Source organism: Zalophus californianus, chromosome 13 (assembly GCF_009762305.2).
Source record: "Zalophus californianus isolate mZalCal1 chromosome 13, mZalCal1.pri.v2, whole genome shotgun sequence".
Classification (NCBI taxonomy): Eukaryota; Metazoa; Chordata; class Mammalia; order Carnivora; family Otariidae; genus Zalophus; species Zalophus californianus.
In genome coordinates, this window is record NC_045607.1 from 73,055,177 (window position 1) to 73,063,388 (window position 8,212).

At 40.4% G+C, this 8,212-nt stretch overlaps 1 pseudogene; it reads left to right on the forward strand.

Moving 5' to 3' along the window:
• The first annotated feature begins 4,743 nt into the window (after positions 1–4,743).
• On the forward strand, positions 4,744–6,090 carry LOC113934437 (annotated as a pseudogene).
• The last annotated feature ends 2,122 nt before the right edge of the window (positions 6,091–8,212 follow it).

Below are 8,212 nucleotides of genomic sequence, written 5' to 3' on the forward strand. Positions count from 1 at the left end.
ACAACATGGTCATTCGTGGCTCCAAGAGTGGCAACTGAAGTATAAAGAAAAAAATGCAGTAGGTATTTTCCATGAAAGATATAGAAAGACCAGAATATTGGGAGAGAACAGCAAACAAACAACAACAACAAAACAACAGCAATCAGAATTAGTGGGTAGTAAAAGCTGGGAGCACAAATATCAAAGGAACATTGACATGGAGATACAGTAAAAGTGATCCACATCATATCAATGAATGATCAACTTATTTTTAGTGCATTCAGATGATTTTGAAAATTGGAATTCTGTACTTACAGAGGATCCCTTGCCATTAAGAATTTTAACAATGTCATTTCTGGAAGATGTCCTTGAATCATCATAATTTGCCATGAAATGATAAAAACACCCTAATTTCCTAAGCCGTAAATGCCTTTAATGCAATAAACTCTAAAATTAATGAGTTTGTTAAAATATGTAGTGTAATTATTTCATGTAGTACACCTGCTTTCTGTTGATACGAGGCAGTATTTTCCCCAATTTAGATACTGACATGAGGCAGTATTTCTTCAATATCAGTCTCTATGTAATATCCAGTGTATTGTTTCTTGATAACAGTGTTGACCTACCTCTGATTAAAGTTGGTACCTTAGAAATAGTCAGTGATTGCGTGTAATGAATACTGTCTTCTGTACTATACAGTCAATATATCTGCTTCTCAAAGTACGAAAGTGAATTCTGTTTAATGCAGTATTTTACTTGACTAGAAAGCTGCTTAGCATGTCAGTCTCATAAAAATCCAATCTCTTTGCAATAAGGAGCAGCTCTCCAATATTGTAACAGCTACAGGGGGACAATAAAGGATGGTACAATTATATTTTCTTACCGGGGGTGACCTCTAGTGTGAAACTGTGGCATTTTAGCATTCCTTGGGGTTTGAATTAACAATGCTTTGCCAATTATGACAAATTCGCTACCCCCCCCCCCCCCACCTTACCGTTTTCAAGATCACAGGTAATTTGTCTTGGTGTTTTCTTGAGCTGTTATTTGATTTTTGAAGTCAAGAAATCTGTCTGCATCTTTTTTTTTTTCCTTTTACTTGTTTCAGTTCCCCACCTAGAGGTCTTTACAATTTTATTTTTATAGGTGAGAGATCTCATATTGCTTATGTTAGCCTATTTGACTTCATTCTCAAGCTCACAAGTGCCACATTTCAATAGGTACCTTTTCATAGGTGTCCTTCCTGGGCCACTTCTTAAGTTATTGCCTCTCAGTTCCAAACCCATCCTTTTATAACTCTATATCTCTGTGCTGCAGGGGCTGGGGCCCTGCAAACCATATTTCTGCTTTGCCAGCTGCTTCTATATTAGGCTCTGTCAGTAGGGACATTAGAGGGTCTGGATGAGGAAGGAGGGATTTGCTCATCTCTCTCTACTTCCTGTTCTTAGGTGCCTCTCCCCAGCAATGCTGCTTCTCCCCGGCGGCAGGGTTCTTTCCTGTAGATGCAGCTGAATTCACTTGCAGTGTTTTTTAACACGAGCTAAACAGGGTCCCTATTTTCAGAACCTGAGTTTCAGCCTGATGAGATTCTTAAGTTTGTAAATTTTGATTCTTTTAATTTTTGTAAATTTTGTTAATTTTTGTAAATTTTGATACTTTTAATCTCTTCCTTTTGTTTCTCCCAGGCCACGGGGATGGTAGTTGCCTCCTTCAATCACCACATCTTTAACACCTTGGAATTCTCTTCTTACTTTTTTAGTTATCTGGTTACAACTTTATACCTAGTCAAAATTCTTTATATTACATTCTCTCTGCTAAAATAACTGGTATGATTTTCTAATTCCTTATTAGATCTGGACCTGACTGCTACTCTGCCTCTGCTATCCATTTCTTAATACACACGAAATAAAAACCACACATTTACTAATAGTTTCCAATCCTCACTTCCAAGTTAATTGTTATTTTTTTTTATTTTTGCAAGTTCATTGTTATTGTTAATATGAGAGGCAGTATATCTTTGTAGATAAGAATGGAAGCTGTTGAAATAGGTAGATCTGGGTTAAATGCCCCTTTCTCCTCCTCTACAGTGAAAAAAAGGGAAGTTGTAAAAATGAAGAATGAGTTAAAATTAACCACATCCACAATTTTTCTCTCTTTACACATACACACTCATTCACTCAGTAGTTTTTTTTTTTGTGTATAGAATACTAATCCTCTATTTTTTATTTGTTTACCAAGTATGTATTGAACACCTAAAATGAGGAAGGTTGGAAGGTTTTTTACTGTATCTTTTTGGGGGGAAAGAAAAGGAAATTCAGAGAATTTATTACCAGATTTCAAACCGTATCAAGGGAGATAGGGCAGGAGCTAGTGTGATACAAGGTAGAAAATTATAATAGGTGTGAGGGAGGTATAATCTAAGTGTAGTCAAGAGTTTGAATATGGAAACATTTCTTCTAGATGGAAGGTTAGGGATGACTTTGTGGAGAAGATATTTGAGCTGGGTCCTCCAATGTAGGTAGGAATTAGGTGACCAGGGTTGGGAAGGGCAGGGGAAAACCAAAGCATGGGAGAATTAAGTAGATAAGAAAGTGATTGAGTAGCTAGGGAACTGCACATAGTTTGTTTTGATTACTCTTAATGGTGCAACAATTGAAGAGTTGAATCTGCTCAGAGAGGGTCTTTGATGTCAGGCTAAAGAATCTAGACTTTAATATAAAAGCATTAAAAACTCTTCAAGGGGATGGTAGGAAGAAAGAGAGAAGTCAGAACCATTCCAAGGAAAGGCAATCTAACAGTATTGGAGAAATTTGCTTGTTGTCTGGTGTCTAGAGTCATTTGGATAATATTGCAATGAGCTGGGCAAGAGGTACAGAAAGCTTCGCCTTGGTGGTAGGAAGGGACAGGAGACAGACACAGATATGAAATAAATACGTTGAATTTACAGGACTTGTCCACTGGGTGAATATGAGTAGCTGGGGAAAGGAGGAAACCAAAAACACCTGTGGAAATTTTGAGCTGGGTTTAGCCATAGGGACAGTGGTTATCCTGGCAGAAATAGAGATTGTGGAGAGGAACAGGAGATGTGATGCTTTCAGAGAGAAATTGGGATTGATGAATTTAAAGTGTCTATAAGACATTTAGGAAGAATCATCTTACAGGCTTTTGGAATACAAGACTGTAGACTGGGAGGAAAGTCAGGGTTTGAGATACAGATTTGCATGTCACTGAAATACAAGTGGTAGGCCTATCATGTAATTAGATGAGATCGATAAAAGAACAAACACAGAAGAAAGACAAGGACTGATCCAGCTACACCTGCATCTAGAGCAGGGATTGGCAAATTATGGCCTGTGGGCTAAATCTGTCCTATTGCCTATTTGTGTAAATAAAGTTTTATTGGAACATAGCCATGTTCCAATTTGCATATTGCCAGTCACTGTTTTTGCTCTACAAATTCAGAGTCCAGGAGTTATGACAGACACTATGTGGTCCTCAAAAAATAAAATATTTACTGTCTGACCCTTTACAGGAAATATTGACTAACCTTTAATTTAGACAGTGGGGGAAGAATTAGAATCCAGAGAAAAACTGGTCAGATTTTAAAAAGAAAAGAAAGATGAGTCAAGGAAGGCAAAGAAGAGTTTCAAAAAGACTGAAGGAATCAACAATATGAAATCCAGCAATAGCATTTCCCAAAAGATACACAGAGAAAATGATAGGTAATCCAGGAGATATTGATGTCATTAGTCCACCCCAGGCTGGGGTGGGCTTGGGATGACCAGAACCTTCATACTTCAAGTAGGGTTGCCAGATTTAGCAAATAATAATACATGACACCCAGTTAAACTTGAATTTCAGATTAAAACATTTAATACAAGTAAGCTCCTTGTAATATTTGACACATGGATTTTCTAAAAAAAAATATATTTCTTCTTTTTATGAAATCCAAATTTAATTAATTGTTCTGTATTTCTTCTGGCAAACTCAGCTATGAGCAGCCTCATCCAGGGCTTGCAGGGGACTGCCTGTGTGAGGAGGTCTGATGGCAAATCCAGTAGTCCACACAAGCAACAAGGGTGATGGGAAGAATTGGGCATTTGCTGTTCCACTGGGATACTCTGACCACTGCCAAGAAGGGGATTGCCATTGAGCAGCTACTAAAATTGCTAGATCCAGAGTTGCTGAAGGCATTTTTGTTTCATGAGTCTGAAGAGGGCACAGTAGGTCAGGGTCAGGGTTTTCTGACTAGCATAGCCCGGAGGGGCAGCCTTGAATCTCTGATTTCATATCCCATACCTTTGTCCATGGTGTAGCTGCTATTCACTTTTAGTAACATTGAATTGAGGCACATGATGACAGCTCTAGCAGTATGTGCGCAGTCTACAAATAAAAACTTCATCATTATTTTCAATTATTTGGTAAGAATTATTTGCAAAAATAAGTGAGACTACATCAAACTGAAAAGCTTCTGCATAGCAAGGGGAACCGTCAACAAAATGAAAAGGCAACCTACTGAATGGGAGAAAACTATTTGCAAATTTTATATCTGAGAAAGGGTTGATTTTTAAAATATATAAATAATTTCTACAACTTACAGAAAAAGAAAAAACAAAAAAAAAATCAAGTTAAAAATGGATGGCTCTGAATAGACATGGCCAACAGGTATATGAAAAGGTGCAGTGCTCAAACATCACTAATCATTAGGGAAATGCAAATCAAACCACAATGCCTGCTTCACTCCACCCTTGGGCCCACCACCTCCACAAGAAGAAACCACACTGCTTGCTCATCATGACTGGCTCTGGCATGTGCAAATCTGGCTTTGCTGGGAATGACTCCCCCACCCTCGCCCAGGGCATGTTCTTGTCCACTGTCAGGCACCCCTGACACCAAGCATCATTGTGGGCATGGGACAGAAGGACCACCTGGGTGATGAGGCCCAGAGCAAGAGTGGAATCCTAACTTTTAAGTACCCCATCAAGCATGACATCATCATCAACTGAGAAAACATAGAGAAGATCTGGCACCACAACTTCTAGAACCCTGAGGAGCACCCTGTGCTACAGACTGATGCCACCTTGAATGTCAAGGCCAACTGAGAGATGATTCAGATCACATTCCAGATCTTCCATACTTTGCTTAGGTACATAACCATCAGGCTATGTTTTTCCTATATGCCTCTGGCTGTACCAGTGGTATTGTCATGAGTTATGGGGACCAAGTCCCTCACACAGTGACCATCTATGAGGGCTACCCTCTGCCCCATGCCATCCTGTGTCAGGTCCTAGCTGGCTGAGACCTGAAAGACCATCTCATGAAGATTCTCATGGATCATGACTGCAGCTTCACCACAGTGGCTGAGCAGGAAATCCTGTGTGACATCATGGAGGTCTGCTATGTCTTGGAGCAGGAGGTGGGGCCACAGCTACATCCTCCTGCTCCCAGGAGAATAGTTATGAGCTGCCCAATGGTCAGGTGATCACCACCAGCCACAAGCAGTTCTGGTGTCCAGAGGCACTCTTCCAGTCCTTTTTCCTGGGTATGGAGTCCTGTGGCACCCATGGGACCACCTTCAACTCCCTTCAACTCCCATCATGAAGTGTGATGTTGACACACTATACTCTTTTTTTTTTTTTTAAGATTTTATTTATTTAAGAGAGAGAGAGCAAGAGCACACAAGCAGGGGGAACAGCAGAGAGAGGGAGAAGAGCTCCCCGCTGAGCAGGGAGCCTGATGCAGGATTCGATTCCAGGACCCTGAGATCATGACCCGAGCCGAAGGCAGATGCCCAACCAACTGAGCTACCCAGGTGCTCGACACGGTATACTCTTACATGGTGGTGTCCACTGGGACCACCATGTATCCTGGCTCACTGATGGAAACAGAAGGAGATCATGGCCCTGGCCCCCAGTACAATGAAGATTAAGAGCATCACTCCTCCTGAGTATAAGTACTCAGTGTGGATGGGGGCTCCCTCCTAGCCTCGCTGTCCACCCTCCAGCAGATGTGGATCAGTAGCAGGAATACAAGGAGGTGGGCCTCTCCATCATCCTCCACAAATGCCTCTAAATGGACTTCGAGCAGATGCATAGTATTTGCTACATGAGTTAATTCAACAGTGTAAATATGCCCTAGCAAACCTCATGCTAGCCTCATGAAAGTGGAATAAGCCTTTGAAAAGAAATATGTCCTTGAAATGTGTATCTGATACTAGCACTGGACTGTAGAACTTGTTGCTATTTTTGACCTTGTATTAAGTTAACTGTTCTGTTTGTATGTTTAGTATGCTGTATCTATTTTTGACTTAAAACCTTAATACATGTTGCTCAGTCACATCATGACTGAGGTGAGAACATGTTTATGGATGACAAATCTATTGGCTTGATGAGAGTCTACAGGACCATGAGTTTCTTGATCTGTGCAGGCTATTAATGTGTAAGAGCTGCCTATTCCAGGATTTCTCTAGTCGCTGGCAAGAGTCCTGAACCGGTTATCATTTCTGCCCTGCTGGTCTGATAGGGTTGGGAGGTCCAAGCCTTTTCTTCAGAGCACCATGGGTTATTGCTTGCCTTGAATTGGGAAATACTTTGCATTTACACATGTAAATGTATGTATTCATCCTTTTAATTTATGTAAAGTGGGTTTTTTTTGGTGCACAATTCTCAAATTTTGGTTTTCTGCTGTCATGTGAGAACATTAAGCCCCAGCACTATGTCTTATGTGAGGAAAATAAAATACTGCAGTAAATTAAAACAAAACCAAAAAAACCCCGCAATGAGATATCAATTCACACCTGTTAGAATGGTTAGTAAGAGAAAGACAATACAAGTGTTGGTGAGGATGTGGAGAAAAGGAACCTCTTTGTGCACTGTTGGTGGGAGTATAAGTTGGCGCAGCCACTGTAGATAACTGTTGAGGTTCCTTAAAAAATTTAAAATAGCACTACCGTATGATCCAACAATTTCACTTCTGGGTGTTTATCTGAAGGAAAGTGCTATAAAACTTGCTCTTGCCCCAAATCCCTTGGAAAGAGTGTTTCGCTGCTTGTGAAGCATTGTACTCCCCCAATCTGTGGATTGTTTTCCCTTGAATGAAGGACATCAACCTTGTTATTAAATTGTATTATTCTTTGTCTTTGTCATTTGACAGTTCCTCAGGAACAGAAGCTGAAATGGACTTTGTAGGTCAGAGTGTTTATTAGGGATCCCCACCTATGAAGAGAAAGGGGCAGGAGCAGGATTTGGCAGAGGACGCTGGATTGTGAGGTGTTCAAAGTCTGGGCCAACCCCCTCCCCACCTCACTCCTATCTCCAGGCAGCTCTGGAACCTTCCTTCAATCCCCCTCAGACTTGCTTCCTTTTGGGCCAATACGGCTGGGTCCTTATACTCCTGCCTTGATTGCTCATTAGATATGAGCTGCCCCAAGACAGATGTGTCCTTGTGCAAGGTGGGTCAGTCCCTGAGCCAAGCCTTGCCATGAGGAGGGGTTGGAATGGTGCATTCCCTGCCCGCCACAAATACTACACTTGAAACTCTGTATTTTATTTTTATTTTCAAATTATTTTGATATAAAGAAAATGTAATGAAGTTTTTTCACCATAGCCATGCAGAGGCTTCCAAATCCCCTACAGTTTATCCAGTGTGCTGTTCAAACATAATCATTTTCTAGGTGTGCCAGTGATATATATATAGCACTGTGCTCTTCTGAAGTTGAAAAGAAAAGGCTTGAATCATCTTAATTTTTATCCTTTCAGTGTCTCGAAGGAGGTAGATATGGCTTGGAGTGCATACATTTGATCCCTGAGAAATATGAATATCAAAGGACCCTTGCTGTTTATTTTGGCAATGTTCTGATACTTAAAAGCCACCAGTGACACGTATATTCATGGCTTTCTCTTAATTTGGTGGTTTTTGGCAGTAGCAAAGAACATTAAAAACAGTTGAGTTTCATATGAAAGCGACAGGTTCCCAGCGTCATTCTTACTTGGCTGCACCTTTTACTGGGTTTGTGTAACTCTGACCTGCTACCATTCAAAGCATTTTTCTCGTCCATCTGTGTTTTGGAATTTGATACCTGGATATTGAAAAGTCTCAGTTGTCTCAAGATCATAAATCATTATTTCTTAAACCTGGAAAAATATCAAAATTACTTGGAGTGGAGAATACTTTTTAAAAGGGTTGGAACCTGTTTGAGAATGTCATAAGTGAAAATCACAGAGCACCTACCTTCCCC